We start from the raw sequence: 17,700 nt of genomic DNA, 5'->3' as shown, positions 1-17,700 counted from the left end.
CTATAATTAGTTTAGCACGGCAAAGGCAGAATCACTTTGAGTAGAAAAAGCCTACTATTCCACTATCTATTTCACTATTACAAAGATTGTATTATATTAATGGTAAATGAAAGGGTGTCTTCTCTCATTTAAAACAAAAAGTTAGATCAAGCGCTGGGTAATTTGTCCTTCATCACCTAAGTGATTACACAAGTGGCTTTGAGGTGCCTTCCAGTTCTCTAACTGTACCATTCTAGCAATGGAGGGCTGTTTTTTCTATTAAGAAATCTTAAGTCAGCCCTCAAGTCCTTTCCACAGTAAAGATGTGGTATGCTCCCACAGAAGATGGAACAGAGCCCATTAGCAAAGCTGAGTGCAAGACTGATTTTCAGAGTTGTAAATGACAAGGAGTATAAACAGTGAGGACTTTGGAGTATTTGTTTCTCATGGAAAGATAAGATACCTACAGCATTTTAAGATGGAAACAAAACCTAGATAATTGATTTTCTTAGCAAAGGCATTTAAGAAAATATTTGTTTCGTGCTTGGCTCCAAGGGATAATAGAATACGAGTAATTATTAAAGTGGAATTTAGTAGCCCGAGTTGAATCAGGAAGCCAGTTCCCTAGAATAGTTCCCAGCAAAGCTTGAGAACTCTAACAAGATATTCAACCATAGCCAGACACTCTGTTGCTTGGGAAGGTCTGTGAAAGTTTTTGTTTTGATTATAATCCTGAGGAACTCCGTTAGTCTTGCCTGTCTAACTTATTGGTGATCATGAAAATTACATCCTCAAGCATTGATGTTCAAGATCCCTCAGTGCTGATGTGTGGAATTACTTGATTTCACATGGGGTATGGTTATATACCTTCCTCATTAGTATATCCAGGAGGGTAATGAGATGGAGTTCCCAATGGCCCATTCTTCATTCTCACAGTTTACAGATAGGACTATTTTAATAATTTGCAGCTCCCCCTCCAGGAGACTACACCCCTGGATTAAATGCACCTTCTCCCTTCTCCCATGTATCCTACCTAGACCTCTAACATAAAACTTGCTACATTGTGTTATGGTTTGTTTACTTGCCTGACTTCCTGACTGGACCCTGGAGTTCTTCTTGGCTAGGGCTGCCCGGTGCCTGGACCTTCAGAGTTGCTCAGTAAATGTTCATTGACTGACTGACTGACTGATTTAAAGAACATGTTTTTAAGCTTCCAGCTTCAATAGGCCCTAACTATCAATAATAGGCTCATTAGTTCCTTGTTGCTAGAATCTGTCTCATTCCTAAACCATGTATCCAAATCTTTTCCACTCTTCTCACTGGCTCCCTTCTGCTCATTCCCTCACCGCTCTTGCCCTGTTCCTCTGCTCCCAAAGCCTCTCCCCTTCTTTACACATTTTCTTCTCTTCCTGTCTTAAAAGAATATGCCTCTTGGTTTTCAAGTCTTTTCCTCTTCATCTGAGCTTTGAATCACAGGCATCGCCTCTGGAATCCTGCCCCCTCAGGTACCTCCTTTCCCTTGTGTACCTATTATTTTTTCTCACTGCTGATAATCTTTCTATAACTTCATAACATCCAATTGTCCTTTTTTCTAATATCTTTGCTTTCACTGCTCCCACAGCTAACTGCCAGTTTATCTCCCGTCTTCACCTTGTGTGACCTCATTCTGTTAGTCTCTTAACTTCCCATCCCCCTACTTGTCATGCAGCTTCTGTCCTCACCAGTGGCTTCCTAATTTCCAGATCCAGGAACCTCCTCTTAGTCTTCATGTTCCAGCCCAAGCTTCTAGCTGGATTTAATTATGCTACCTTTTTCCCAGCTTTCCAGGCTAGAAATCTTGGTGTCATTTTCCACTCACCCCTCTCCCCTTAACATACTCCCCTCTATAAGAATAAAAATACTTGTGTTTATATATGTAAGTTTGTTTTTTAGGTGATATACAATAAAAGATGTATAAAGCAGAGGAGTGACTTGAAAATATTCATCAGGGTATTCTCATTTGGCAGTAAGATGTTGATACAAGGAAAAGTCCAAGCCAGTGAGAAAGTATGGAAAGTAGTAAAAGTAGTGAATGAACCACATGCATTGTATGCATGGTAGTCTATTCATAAAAGTTCCGATTTCCACACATTGTAAGCACTAACTAAAAGAATCTAGTTGAAGAAAGGCCAACCCAACCAAGACTTGGAGCCAGAATGTACTGGTTTTTCACAAATAGTTATGACATTTTTTTGAAATACCAACACAAAATTTATATAGTTACATATGTATACAAAATCCTCATTATGTTTCTGTGCTGTAGTATCATCAGAAGTCTTTTAAGGAACAAAGCAGTGCTTTTAATCACTTTTTCATACCATATAGTTGGAATTACACACACACACACACACACACACACACACACACACACACACACACACACACACACACACACACACACACACCGCCTCTGGGGCCATCCATGAACCTCTGCAAACCTATTCAGTCCTTGGCCTGAAAGTGAAGCTACAGTAATCAGCCTGCCTGTCACTCTCCCTCTTCCTTTTACAAAACTGAGTTATCTGCCCCTTCATTCTCATTTGCCTCTATACTCTATGAGTTTGGCGTTTTTTTGTTTGTTTGTTTGTTTGAAATAGAATGAAGAGGGTTTAATTTGAATTTGGGAATAATAACAAAAGGGGAAAATAATCACTATCTTGAGTGTGTTTTCACTGCCCCCACTTGGGCAGTCATGAATATATAGAATTAGGGCTTGTCACACTGAACATAAAGAAGCATGTGTTACTGAGACCCAGCAGAAGAGTGCCTCCGAAGGACTCCATCCTACCTTTCATAGAAGTTAACAGAGAATGGAGACGTTTTCCAGTAAGAACTGTGCCACGCTGTATGTGCCACAGAAGGGTTGGAGGGGTCCCTAAGGGAAGTTGTTGTGGGGCATCTACAATTAGTAGACTGAGATAGCATTTCAGAAAATACTTGAAGTGAAGCTTCATTTGAATCTCAGTGTCTATACAGTGGAAGAAGATAGCTGGGGGCAGAGTGAGGCATAGAGGCAGGAACCAGCTGAGCTTGTTCAGGGAACTGGGGAGCAGATCAGGGGCTAGAGGTTATGGAGAGGCTTGTGATGTGGAGGAGGGAAGCAGAAGAGGCTGAGGAGGGACGGGGGAAGATGTCAGAATGAACTGGAGAGAGAGCCATACTGGGTGGGACTCACCTAGCATCTTAAGGAGTTGTTACTTTATGCTTAGGCAGTGGGAAGTCATGAGATGTACCCAAGCAAGTCTTTTTTATCTGTAAGATGGGGATAATGAAGTCTGCATTACTGAGATCTTATGAGTAATAGTATAGCAAATTGTCATGCCTTAATAAACATTTGATCCTTCATTTTTTTCCATCAGATAAATTACTGAAATATGTTATTCACAGGGAACTATACTCAATATCTCATAAAAACCTACAATGGAAAAGATTCTGAAAAAGAATATAGATATATAGATATAGATATGTATGTATGTATGTGTGTATACCACTGCCGTACACCTGAAACTAACACAACATTGTAAATCAGCTACACTTCAATAAAAAAAGAGAGAGAAATAGTGCTTTTAAAAAATAATATAAATCTTTTAGAATTAGAAAGCATATTAGGATATGATCATAATTTTTAAAAAATATATTGTATAAATGTTCAGGCAGTCCTATTCATTATAGGGGTTGTATCAATTCTCTGCACTTTCCTGGGCCTTGGTTTTCCACATGTAAAATTTCTTTTCCAGACTGATAAATTGAATTTAGTAATCCGTAGATCAAAATGCTACAGCCCGGGCTTCCCTGGTGGCGCAGTGGTTGGGAGTCTGCCTGCCAGTGCAGGGGACGCGGGTTCGAGCCCTGGTCTGGGAGGGTCCCGCGTGCCGCGGAGTGGCTGGGCCCGTGAGCCACAACTGCTGAGCCTGCGCGTCTGGAGCCTGTGCCCCGCAGCGGGAGAGGCCGTGGCGGTGAGAGGCCCGCGCACCGCGATGAAGAGTGGCCCCTGCTTGCCGCAGCTGGAGGAAGCCCTCGCGCAGAGGCGAAGACCCAACACAGCCAAAAAAAAAAGAAAAACAAATAAAGAAAGAAAGAAAGACTGATATTGTCTGTTTAAAAAAAAAAAAAAATGCTACAGCCCATAAAGAGGCTTTAGAGATGGAAGAAACAAAATTAGATTTAATAAAGACACTTTATTTCTAACAGACTCCAAAGATAGAGTAATAGTGAGTCTCCAGTGAGCTATCAAATTAGCTCCCAGAGGGTATGGGATAATTGTGTAGAGAACAATTAAAGGAAAGAATTGTGTTAATATAATTTCTTTTAGAATTACCCAACAGTAGGATTATGAGCACGGTTCTCTGGCTGAGACCTCAAGCTCATTGTTGTGGTAGGAATAAGACTCAGACCACCCCCAGGAAGTACACGGGAATGGCCTTAAGGGTGCATGTCTATTCCTTTTGCAGAAAGAAATGTTGGAATTATGCCTAGTTCTTTCTTTCACCTTTCATCTTTTCCTGGCTCCCTCCTTCCTTCATACATTAATTGTCTGCAGTGTGTATAGCATCATGCCTCTCAGTATTATACTGATGAGCTTCACCGTGATCTGGGCTGAGTTCATTTTTGGAAAAATAGTGCTGGCTCAACATGCCAGGTACCAGAGAGGAAGGTAGTTCTTTTCTCTTTGAACAAACAGAATCATTGAGGGATTCTGTGTTTTTCTAGCTAGATTCGTCACTTTTGCGTACCTGGTTTTAGTTATTCCTATCAAGGATGTATTGAAGTAGGTTTTAGGATCCCCATTTTAAAGATGAGGAAACTAAGGATTAGGAAAGTTAAGTGATTACAGGAACTAGATGATAATAATAATAGTAATGTCAATCCAAAGACTGTAACTCCCAGCCCACCCTCTTTCCACACCTGCTTCTCAATTACGCCACCCTGGTTTGAGGTTTTGAGCCCTTGGGATGCAGCGTTTCTGGTAAGGAATAAAAAAGCCTGTGGGGCTGTCCGAGGTTACAGTGTGAAATGAGATTGCCTCCCCTTTTCTCCCCATCTCCTGCAGGTCTTGCCCAAATCATTCGTGGGCCCCTCCCTCTATCCCTTCCTCTTTCAATCATTTTGCCTGCCTCCTAATCATTACCTTGCCCTCTGGAGTGGGAGAGTTGGATTCCTGGGATGGGGGTTGGGGAGGATCACTTCTGCATTTAAGGGCTATTGTTCCTGCTTCCTTTTGGATGATGTAGTAGTTTCTGTTACTCATTTTATATTTACTTACTGTCTGAATCCATGTCAATTTATGTGCCCTTGGCTCTGAACCACGGTTTATATTTTTTTGTGTTGTTAATATTTTTAATTGGTGTTTTTAAAGTAGATGTACTCTGCGTGTTTGGCCGACCAACAAAGTGGAACGTAAAAGGAGTCGATTTTTTGAAGTAACCATATAAGGTGAAAAGTCCCTTTTTGTGTGGGTGCGTGTGTGCGTGCGTGCAGACTGCAGGTTTTATCAGGCACAATATTCGTTAATATCTATTGTAACAGTTTACAATGTAGCCCCTTGTCCCTCTGGATTATGCACAGCCCAAATGATGTAACCTTGGAAAATGCAATAAATCTAAAGTTGAAACCACTTCTAATGGGAAGTTTCTTGAAAGTTGTAAAGTTAAGTTGCCTCCTCCAGGATGACAGAGGTAGTGTGGAGAATGCCCCAGGGGACCTGGCTTTGCCCCTTGCCAGTCTTGTCCCCTGTGTTGGAATGCTGGGTTTGGGTTGGATTACTTTGTTTGTTTTATTTAAACTTCTCTGACTATTCCTTTGCCCAGTACTCCATGGTGTGGCAGGCCTAATGGTGGCGTTAATATATAACCTTTGATCTCCTCTTTTATGTATTCAGGATGACTCTTATCCTACACATGCATGCCCAGGTGCCCAAAGTAGAATTTTATGAGTCAGATTCTCAACTTTGCAAGGAGACTAGGTATCACCCAGTTCATTTGCCAGCTCCTGTATAAACCTGTCCAGCTATATGCAACTGAATACTGACCAAAGTATCTCATGCTCTACATTTTAGAAAGTTCTTTGTTGTATTGATTTGAAATGTGGCTCCCCAGAGCCTACACTGTTGGTCTGGATGTCGCTTTCTTCTTCTTCTTTTTTTCAAAAAATATTTATTTATTTATTTATTTATTTATTTATTTATATTATTTTTGGCTGTGTCGGGTCTTAGCTGCGACACATGGGCTCTTTGTTGCAGTGTGCGGGCTTTTCTCTAGTTGTGGCACGCAGGCTCCAGAGCACGCGGGCTCAGTAGCTGTGGCGCGCAGGCTTAGTTGCCCCATGGTATGTGGGGTCTTAGTTTCCCGACCAGGAATCAAACCCAAGTCCCCTGCATTGGAAGGCAGATTCTTAACCACTGGACCACCAAGGAAGTCCCTGGATATCTCTTTCTGAAGCTACGTAAAAGAAACGTTCTTCTCCTTCCGTGATATTTGTAGATGTTTGAAGACAGTGACAGTGATCTTGCCCTATCCCCTTTTTAGGCATCCCTAGGTCTGTGAAACTATTACGTTACAGTTCATTTGTCCATTTGTAGAGTACAAGCTATGTATATGTTAGACACAGTTAGAAACTAGGGAAGCAGTGAGGATAAAGTAGGCTGTGATCCCTGCCCTCAGGGAACTTCTGGTCTAATTTATAATAAAGTGATAGGGCTATAGGAGGGGCACCAATTCCAGCCTTGGTGATTGGATATTGAGGTTGTCAAGGAAAGTTTTCTGGAGAAGCACCATGTAATTAAAGTCCAAAAGAGTACTATGAGTTACTCAAGGGAGCAGGATGAATGCTGTGAAGAGGGTGTTCCAGGTAGAAGAACCAGCTTGTTGGAATGGCTGAAGGTGAGAGAGTGCATGGGGAGTTCAGGGAAGTGAGGGTGGTTCCGTCCAGGTAAGGCATTAAATGGGGAGGTGGTGAGTAGGGATAAAGATGCAGAAGTGCTGGAGCAGAAAGCAGGGCTGGCAGCTGGTAGGGTGGGGGGATGGGTCAGACAGTATAGGAGAGAAGGGAATGATGAATAGTCCTGATTAGGAAGAATATTTATTGTTCTCTTGGTTACACAATAACTATGGGAAACATAACAGGTTCTGTATGAGGTCATATAGGTTTGGAAATATTTCGCATGTTATGTTTTGTTGTTAGAGAAAGAATGTAGTCAGTCATTAGGATTAGATATGGCTCTTCAGTAGCAAGACCATTTATCAGTATATTTGGAGAAAAAAGAAGAAGAAAGAGATAATACAGTTTTGTGTTTTTTTGGGCTGCGTTGGGTCTTCTTTGCTGTGAGGGCTTTCTCTAGTTGCGGCGAGCGGGGGCTACTCTTCATTGTGGTGTGTGGGCTTCTCATTGCCGTGTCTTCTCTGTTGCGGAACACAGGCTCTAGGTACGTGGGCTTCAGTAGTTACAGCACGCGGGCTCGGTAGTTGTGGCATGCGGGCCCTAGAGCGCACGGGCTTCAGTAGTTGTGGCACGCAGGCTCAGTAGTTGTGGTGCACAGGCTTAGTTGCTCCACGGCATGTGGGATCTTCCCAGACCAGGGATCGAACCCATGTCCGCTGCATTGGCAGGCGGATTCTTAACCACTGTGCCACCACGGAAGTCTGATAATACAGTTTTAACATTCTTATGACTGTGAGAAAATTTGGGTGACTTTTATACATAGGACAACAACAATAGCAAGCACTTCTATAGCACTGTGGGCTTGGCCTTGTTAATACTAACAAATTTAATGCCCACATTAACTCTATGAGGTAGGTATTATCCCTAGATACAGAGAGTTTAAGTAACTTAACCAGAGGTTAGGAAGCTAAGTGGCAGAGCTAGGATTTGATCCCAGGCCCTAAGAACATCTGGGGAAAGATTTAAGTTCTAGATAAAGGAAGTGCACTGAGCCTGCAAAATTAAAAACATCTTTAGAAATGGCTCCTGCCCGCTGTTGATGGTCACAGCCACACACTCACTGGTGAGATCATGACCAGAATAAATAAAGCAAGTATTCATAACTCCACATTTCATACCTTACCCACAGCCATTATTATATGGAGGAGACCACTTTCCTGATGGCTTTCAGGGGTTGGCCTGCGTTTTACTAGCAGTTACGGCTGCCTGCAACCTCAATTGATCTTCCTGCCTCCTGCCACTTTCAAAGAGGGTTTAGCCTGCCTAGGGAGGGTAGGATAATTAGGGTAATAGTAAACCAAAGAAGGTTTGAAATACCCTTAATTCTAAGGAAACAGAACTGCCAGACCAGGCAACGCTGGTAACCATAAATGTACAGTTGCCCCAGTTTTCAAACATGTGATTTTTTGTTAAATTGATTGATCTGGTGTTGACTATGTGCAGACAAGTGCTTCCTGGGGACAGGAGGGAGGAAGATAAGTAAGAGAGAGGTTGAAGTGATGATCCATTGAGCCTATGTTGGATAGGAAAAGAAGTGGAAGTAGAAGTGGGCTGATGCATAAGGATCTAGTGGAGGAGTAAAGGGATTAGGGTCTCTGTGGGTCCAAGAAGAAGTGAGGTGGGTGCGACTGCATGAAAGGACTGGAAAAATAGTAAAGAATGATGAATGAGCAGGATGTTTAAATTTTGTTTCAAGAGGACTCTTAGCACTCATCCTTGCCTTGGTCGGTTTTATCTGAACATATATCAGTTTGTTAATAACTTATAGTGTGTCATAATGAAAATGTTAAATACGCCAGACCAGAGCTCCTAGGTACAGCCAAGGTGAAGCTGAACTTTTAAGTTCACATGACTTTATAATCTTGGAGCACATGTTTGAATATTTGAACATGACTGTTGCATGACTAAATAAAATCAGAGGTCATAGACTGGTCTGTGATGCAAATTTACTCTATAGATTTATATGCCCAGTAGGAAGTGCCATTGAGATATTATATGCAATGATAATTCTTAGGCCTCCAAACTCATTACAATTCAGTTAGATTTTGTATTTACTCGTTACTATTTTTCTTTATTAGTGATCTTATCTCTAGCTGGATTACAGTTTCCTTGAGATTAGGGCCAATGTACAGCACCTAGCCCAGTATGAGGCTTATGGTGCTCACATAGGGATCTAGGCCAAGCAGCTTATGTTACAGCTGAAGCAGTCAAGGTCCTGACAGGTAAAGTGATCTGCTGAGGGTTCAGGGCTAGGTAGTGAGGAAGCCTGAACCACAACCCCAGTTTTATTCCCACCTCTGCTCTTTGCACCCTATCAGGCTGACGCAGCTCAATGAGTCAAGTTCTTGCAGTGACCTTTGTTTGTGTCAGGCACCCGTAGGAAGTTGATGTTCCCTAAGCTAGTACTTCCCAGCCTGTATTTCCCAATATGGCTCACAGAGAAAATGGTGATGTTTATTTAGGACATTAGGGTAAACAACGGAGGCTTTTGGAGGGCAGCTGAAGCGAGGAGTCCCTGAGGAGTCTCCCTTGGCCCCCGCACTGCCAGGCTGCCCAGGGGATCATCCACTTCTCATCCACTGAGTTTCTAGCAACAGTTGGAAACCACTTCCCTAAGTTAACATTAGATCACTTGGGCCCAGTTTTTCTGGTAAATACCTCAGAAGGTTACATTGGCCCCAGAGAATATGTTTTCTGAAGAAATTTAAATCCTACTAGCCAAATGCATTGCTTAGTCCCCACCGTGAGATACAGGATATAAGCTTAAATTGTGAAACAACAAATACATTAGTCAGTTATTTTTCTTTCGAGACTAAGTAGTTCATGACCTTCTTTCTTGTGTTCTTCAAATATGAGGACACTTTATAATTTTTTTTATCAAGGTTGGAATACGTTTTTATCAGTGCAGGCTGTTGCATTTATCTGTATTGCTCAGGCAGGTGCGTGGCACATGTTCCTTCCAGCATCGTGTGTGTTCTGTGGATGTAACACCATGTTCCTTGAAGGTCATGACTGATTTTCCAGACCTTTAGAATTGAGATAAGTAATAAATTTGTAGCTCTGAGTTTCTCTCAGGTATTTTCTGGATACCTTTGTATTTTAACAGAGAAATGGGCTATTTATAGAGTTAACCTCGTCACAATATCTCTTAAAACAGCTGAATAAAATTTTCACAATTTATCGGTAAATATGTCCTTAGAGAAATTATTGCTTAGCTCAGAAGTAGACTGAGAGGGCATGTAAGCAGGCTGCAGAGGCTGGGCTTAGGAGCTTGAAAGGGGCTGGGAGTTGAAGTGGTCAACTCTGGGCAGATCTCTTGGAGTGAAGTAGGCTCCCCCACCAGTGGCCCTTCCTTTCTGCACCTCCCATCCCACCTTGACTGAAAATCTGCTGATACTAAGAATACTTTAAAGCTTGAAAATGCCACTTAAATATGGTAGCACCTTGAATCAAACTGTAAATATAGAGGGAAGGGCATTGAATAGCAGTAATAATAACAGCCTTGTTTGCCGAATGTTTATAAAGTTAATAGAGATCAGCAAACCCAGTCTGTTAGACTTCAGCACTGGGATGCAAGGTCTGTCCTCCTGGTGGAGAGTGGTGTAAATTATTGAAGGTTATTGGAGGCAGAGAAGAGGGCAAAGAGAGGGGCACAGTGAACCTGGAATAGTGGTTTCTTATCTTCGTCTGGGGTAGGACAGGGAGAGGACAGCAGGGAGTGAAGCGAGGCACAGCTTTTTAATAAACATGGATCTGGATCAGTACCCCTGCCCCCTGCCATGCCAAGGGTGTGAGTCCAGTGGTATGTTGCAGCTGGTCCTTACTGGCTCATGACTATTAAATTTTTAAGAACTACGTGAGCTGTTTGTTAAATGCAGTCATTATTAAAAATTAAATTATTTTAATTGCAAGTAAATAGACAAGTTCTTGAAAAGAGGGATAACAAGTGCTCAAAACTCATCATTTCCTAATTATTTTACTACATTGTGCTCTCGAGGTTATTTATGCCTGTTCTCTTCCCAGCTCCGTATTCAGTGATATCATGTTGGTAGCTTGAAATCAGCCATCATGGGAATATTTGCACCATGGAAATCAGCAAATGCAACAGATCAGGACTTTTCTCCCCAGAGAGCCAGTTGTTAACCATTTACCAGCACATCAGTGGATGTTATGATTATGTGCCAACCAGTGGGCAGGAGGGATGTGGTTGGTATTTATCCAAGTGAAATCAAGTCTGTCATCTCTAGGTTACATATCTTAATCTTAGACTGTGCTGCCTACCTGGACTGAGGTTAAAAAAAACAAAACGAAGGCATAATGACATTCCAGGTTCCTTCCTCTCAGTTTCCATTGCGTACACATGTGCCTGATGGCCATTAAAGCTATTATCTCAGTGAATTGTGATAGTTTACATTTCTATTTATCTGTGTATCCCCAGTGCATAGTATACAATCAGTCCTTAATAATTTATAAATAAATGATGTATATGCCCTTCTCCCAGAATCTAAACATATCATTGATCAGCTATAGCACTTTAACAAATTTCTGCCCCTCTCCTTAAATATTGGAAACAAGTTATCAGTTTTTGTTGTTTTTGTTGCTGTTTATTACCAAGAAAAGTCTTGTTCCCCTCATCTTCTTTATTTTTTTCACTTATTCTTTCTCTTTCTCAGCCTAAGGCCTGCATCCTTCCAGATAACAGTGACTTTTTTGGCTATGTAAAGTTTTAGAACATGGAACTAGATATAATTCAGTGTAGCAGATTTCTACTTCTCCATAAATGATTGCTATTCTGCAGGGCCCATCAAAATAGTTTGGAGACTCAGTCAGAATTGTCCTAATAAATGTAGTGTGTCAGATTCGAAAAACTATTTGGAGAGTGGGATCTCTATTAAGTTACACAGGCCACCTGTATGAGAGGTAACTGAAGAGTGAATTCAGTGGAGCATGCCGTACTTGGACAACAAAACGATTTACTAGAACTGAACTAACTGAAGCTGGCAGAGCTCTGAGAGCTGCCTTGATTGGGAGCCCTGGATAAGAAGTTAAATGGAGTATGCCTGACAGACCCTCTGTACTACACCAAATACTGCACAGGTCGGGGATTGGATGGCTGCTAGGTGACCATTGCATTCTCTTTTGGTTCCCTTTTGAGAAGGAAACATTGATAAGACAGAAAGAGGGATGGGGCAAAAACAGTCCAAAAAAGAAAGGAGAAAGTTCTTAGACTGTCTTCACACCATTAGAAACACTTACTGAAAAGCTTGGATTAGGTCTGGCAATGAAAATAAGCACAGGACTCTTGGAGTATGTTCTTGGCTGTTACCACTACCTTTGACTCTCAGCAAGTCAGCTGACTTATCCACCTGTAAAATAATATTCCCTCTGACATTAATACTTACCTCATGAGGTTATCTAAAGGAGAATGTTGGTAATAATATCTTGTGTTTACATCATTCCTTTCACAGAGAGCTCAAATCATTTTTTATATATTGAGAATGAAGCTTCTTGTGAGAAATAAATGTAGGTATTCATTTTTTAGAAATGAACTTAAGTCATAAGAGTATGAATTTAATGCATTGCAGGATGACATATGGTACATAGTGATCCAGTGGTCAACTGAATTTCTATTCCACTAAAAGTTCCATCTTTCCTCCTTCTTTTGTGAATTGAGAAAATACGGTGAGTCCATTTACATGGATGGGAGATTCCATATATGCGATCAGAGTGGTCTCTTGGAACTTATCCAGAGCTTGAAGAGCAGTCAAAACATGTTTGATAACACTCTTGGACCTTGGTTGTGGCAGAAAGACACCTGGGAAATCTTAGCCCTGGACTACACAATGCCACTAACGGGTTCCAGAGATAGAAGATGATAATACGGGAGTATTTTCTCTGTTCATCTCAGCTCAATTCAACCATTGTTTCTTGAGTGCCCATTTCATGATTTTGAGAAGTGTAGAGAATGAAAGAGGCACAGCATGCTTGAGAAAGTTAAACGGGCATTAACAAGGAGAGGGGAATGAGATTTACAAGTAGATATATGCAGCCATACTGGGGGGAGTTAGAAAAGCATCACAGTATTTCAGGTGTTTGAAGAGGGAAAAGATTACATTTAGCTGAGTAATCCCAAACATTTATCACCTATGTGCCAGTCATGTTCATTGGAGAGACATAATTCCTGCCCTGGAGAGCCAGTGGGGAAGACATGTGCAAATACATAGTTTTAGCACATCGTAGCCAATGCAGTGATCAAAGGCACTTAGCCCAGTTTGGGAATTTAGAGAAAGCTCCTTGGGGGGGCAAGACTTCTCTTAAAGTCTTAAAATTGAAAAGAACATGGAAAGGGAATTCTAGGCTGGAAGATTGGCATGTCCAAAGGCCCCCAGTGTTTAGTCTTCTTTCAGTAGACAATGGCAGACTACTGCCAGAAAATTTGGTATTATTATGGTCTAAAGGTTAATTGGAGGTGGTAATGAGAAACAAGGCTAAAGATAAAGGGCCTACCTTGCTGTCTTATTTACTACTGAATACTAGTATGAAGTGTGGGTCATCAATAAATATTTTTTAAAAAACTGAATGAATGATACATTAGGTTTAAGCCCCTGTGGGCTATCCAAGTAAATAAATGTGACAGGCATTGGAAGAGAATCTGGACTAGAAATACAGATTTGAAGTCACCCCTTATCAGTGATATAAATCAAGAGCTAATGAAATTGTACAAGTAGAGTACATAGAATGAGCAGAGTACCACTGGAGAAGCCTTGAGGAATACAAACATTCAAGGGCAAACAAAAGAAGAGGAACCCATGAGGGAGACTGGAAAGAAAAAGCAGAGAAAACAGAGGTTTGATCCTTGTCCATCGGGATGGCATTATGGAGTTCGTTGGTGGGCTCATGAAAGAAGTTTTCAGTGCAATGGCCAGGGCAGAAGTCAGATTGTGGTTTGCTGTAAGGTAAATGGGAAGGGTCAGAAAGTTGAGATACTGAGCACAGACCTCTCTTTCAAATCCCTTGGATTAGAAGAGAAGGAAGGGGACAGTTCCTAGAGGACAACCCAGGTTCAAGAAGAGGAAAATATTAACGTATTAAGCCTAAAGTTAAGTTGGCTTCTGGGCTTAGGGGAAAAAGCAAATAGGCAGTGAGAGGTTGAATATTTAGGGAAAAGGGGGGATAATTGATAGAACAAGATCCTCAGAGAGATGAAAGAAGGTTGGGGCCATATGTGGAGAGCAGAGCCTTGAACCAGAGTAGGGATGCATCATCTTCTGAACAGGAAGAAAGAGTGTAAGAATTTGTCCAGAGATAGCTAGGAAGGGGAGGATGCTGAGATAATGTATGTGTAATTGTCTCATTGAAGTAGAAGATGAGGTCATCTGCTGAGAGAGATGTGGCTTTGGTTGGAGTCTTGAGCATAATGACAGTTTTGAAATGTTGCTGAGTAAAATAAAGGCAAGCTAAGCAAGGATGAGTGAGAGATTGAGCAGAGATTGAGGGCAGCAGATTTATAGTGGCATCAGTCTGAAAGCTGATTTTTCTCCAACTGTGTTTAAACAGCTGGGTCATGAAATATAGAAAGTATATTTTTGAATTGATCCTGTATTCAGGTTTTGTTAAACAAGTGAAGCAAAAGGACAGAGGTCCAATGTAGTTGAAGCTATTGGTGGGAGAGTGTTAGGGTGATATGAGCCATGGTATACCAGCTGGGTAAAGCAGTGAGGCCAGGAGAGGGGTCAAGAAACTATGGTTCTCCTGGGACTAAAGAAGAGAGATAGTTAAAGCACAGGCAGGAGAGGACTGGAAATATTGGAGATTGTCATCATCTTTGGATATGGGATGGGAAGCAGCACCACTTGATGATTTATTCCAGGGTATGACCTTGATGTGGGTGACCCTGGAGGTGAGGAAGGTGAAGAGTTGGATAGGTTGACAAGATGGATACTGAAGTCATCCAGGATGGTGATAGGACAAGGGTTGTGTTAAAAATTGTACCCAAGTGGCCTAGTCTTGTTTTAAAGGAACCTGGAGATTAGTAAGAGGACATCAATGATAAAAGACCACTGGGTGATATAAACCTCAACGAATGGTTTAGAAGCATCTATGAGAAGAAACAATAACACTTTTTGGGTATGTACTATTCATTAGGCATTGTTTTAAATGTTTGGTTGAACCATATGCACTTGCTGATATTTGAGCATTTTGACCTATAAAAATGGTAATTTCATACTGTTCAACCTCATACTGTATATGTATTAATTCATTTATTCTCACAGCCACCTTCTGAAGTAGATTACCATTTAGCAGCTAAACACATTTAGCAGAACCACAGGAATAATAAGTAACTTGCCCAAGGTCATCTAATAAGTAGTAGAGTCCAGTTTCGGACCTTGGCAGTCTAGCCCCAGAGCTTGCAGTCTATCTCTGAGTAGGGAATGCCCACTGTTCCCCCACTGCCCTTTAAGCCTTAACAGTGTGTGAGATATATGAGACTGAAGTCCTCTCAGGTGTATAATAAACTGAGATAAGTGCCCTGCCGTAAAGGAAACAAACATGGTTTTCTGGTCATTCACAAGGTCTCATACCAGCATGCTCTGTGCTTCCCCACCCTTTCTATTGTGTTCTCCTTCACTCTCAGGCTTCTTAATGGCAGAATACTTTCTCTATCTCCTTGCCTAACTGAAACCTAATGTGTCCCTGGTTTTCTTGCAGGAGTTTACTAGTAGACAAGCGAGGAAGGGAATTCTAGACATTTTATGTATAGGGTCACTAGAGTTTGAGAAAGAGCAATGAACACAGTTCATTCAGGAAATGACAGGACATTCTGTATATGAGACAACAGTCAGGATAGTGGGAGAGGTAGAGTTTGTAAGAGAGAGTGATAGAGGTTAAGCCAGAAGCTGGGGTGGGTCTTGAAGGACTTTTTACCATTTTGAAGAACTTAAAACATTATCCTCCATGTTGTAGCCAACCATTGGAAAGATTTTAAGCAGCAAAATGCCATGAACAAATTATACAGGTGACCCTTGAACAACACGGTTTGAACTTCACCAGTCCACTTATTCATGGATTTTTTTTTCCAGTAGTAAATGCTACAGTACTACATGATCTGCAGTTGGTTGAATCCACAGTCGTAGAAATGTGGACATGGAGGAAATGCAAATATGAAGGGTCGACTATCAGTTAAATGCAAATTTTTGACTATGGGGAGGGTCGGTTCCCCTAACCCCCATGTTGTTCAAGGGTCAACTGTAGATAAATGTAAGGATGCAATTAAAGGGGGGGAAGACTAGAGGCAGGAAGATGAGTTAGGAAGCGGCTGTAATTATCCATGTGAAGGAATAGGGCTTGGCAATGGTCCTAGCTGTGTGACTGAAGAGGAGGGGTGTATTCACAAGATATTTAATGGCAAGAATTGGCAGATTTTGGTGTCTAAGAGAGTGTGGGTTGCTGAAATCAGCAACTAAGATCACCATGCAAGAAAAGAAGTCACTTTGTAAGGAATCCTCTTTTTCTGTATGTTGAGTACGAGATGTCTTTAGAATCCAGGTAGAAATACAGGTCTGGGGGTCAGGAACCAGGTCTCACAGAAGATGCAGATGAAAATATGTTATCATCCCCTGATCTCTCTGAGACTCACTTCCAAACTTGCCACTTCCCCCATCAGTATCTATCTTGTGGCCACTCCTTGATCTAAGTTAGTACCAGCGTGTGGGGACAGGAACCTGAGTAGGCTGTAGCTTTGGGCTAGGTGCCTTCATCAGGGCCTTACCTGTGGAATCATTGAAAGGTCTGGGGTAGGGTCTAGGGCACCCAGTAACTCTCCAGCTGCTGAGAGCAGCCCTCTCCCTGCAGCATCATTCCCGTACGAGAGGGTAGAGTAGCTTCCTAGTGTCCACTGAAAGAAAAACATACAACGTGAAAGTTGTGAGTTTAAGTTTTCTTCAGGTTCTTCCTGAGGACGGTAGCCTGGGAAACAGCCTCTCAGATAGCTCTAAGGAACTCCTCCCAAAAAGTAGGGGAGGAGACAGATTACTGCTAATCACAAAGAACAGATATCTGAAGTTAATGATTTTAATACTTTTCTGTGTACTTTTCTATGGGAAGATGCAAGAATCTTGGGTCATTGAAATTCCTCCTGAGATATGCATCTTAACTATCTAAGGGCCTTTTACCATAGCACAGAATGCCTCAATCTGGTTTTCTCCAGCCTGAATTTCCCTCAGGGCGCAGTGGGTTGAGATTCAACCCTTCGCATATCTGGATGATGAGCAACACTGTTGCCTTTTTTACACTAGCATGAGTGAATGGATGAATAATCACACTGGGGTCACTGAATTTAGGTCATCCTAAAAAGCCACCTGTATAATCTTTTGGTAGGTCTTGTACAAGTTTAATTATGTAGACCTAGTTCTGGCCTAGGTGTATGTAGACTAGATGGAAACTGTGAATTAGGCATATAACTAGCACACCAACAAGGACTATAGTGGACAAATGGGTAAAATGGTAAAATATAGATAATACAGTCCAGCTAAGCAGTAAGTGAATCAGTGCAAATGTTATTAATGAGAAGGGACCTGGTTCTGACAGGAACAGAATAATATTGCCGAGACATAATAAGCATCGATGAATAGGCAAGCATGGGAAAAGATGTCATTCAGACAAGTCTTTTAATTGGCTTAACAAATGTGGTTAGGAATAGGAAGACAACCAGTCTTAGTTTTCCCTGAGGTTGAAATAAACTTGACC

General features: G+C 41.6%; 2 protein-coding genes across 8 annotated transcripts in view; one reads left to right on the top strand and one right to left on the bottom strand.

Annotated features, from left to right (window-relative positions):
* Positions 1-17,700, top strand: part of CMSS1 (cms1 ribosomal small subunit homolog) — a 392,074-nt gene that overhangs the window by 155,436 nt on the left and 218,938 nt on the right. The window lies entirely within an intron of this gene.
* FILIP1L (filamin A interacting protein 1 like) overlaps positions 1-17,700 on the bottom strand; it is a 304,455-nt gene that overhangs the window by 148,183 nt on the left and 138,572 nt on the right. For all 3 annotated transcript variants that reach the window (XM_082460321.1, XM_082460323.1, XM_082460322.1), the window contains exon 2: positions 16,724-16,849. The gene's annotated coding sequence lies outside the window, so the exon portion shown is untranslated. The remainder of the gene's footprint in view (positions 1-16,723; positions 16,850-17,700) is intronic.

This window comes from Balaenoptera physalus, assembly GCF_965194825.1.
Source record: "Balaenoptera physalus genome assembly, chromosome: 4".
NCBI lineage: Eukaryota > Metazoa > Chordata > Mammalia > Artiodactyla > Balaenopteridae > Balaenoptera > Balaenoptera physalus.
This window is presented reverse-complemented; position numbering and strand designations above follow the sequence as displayed.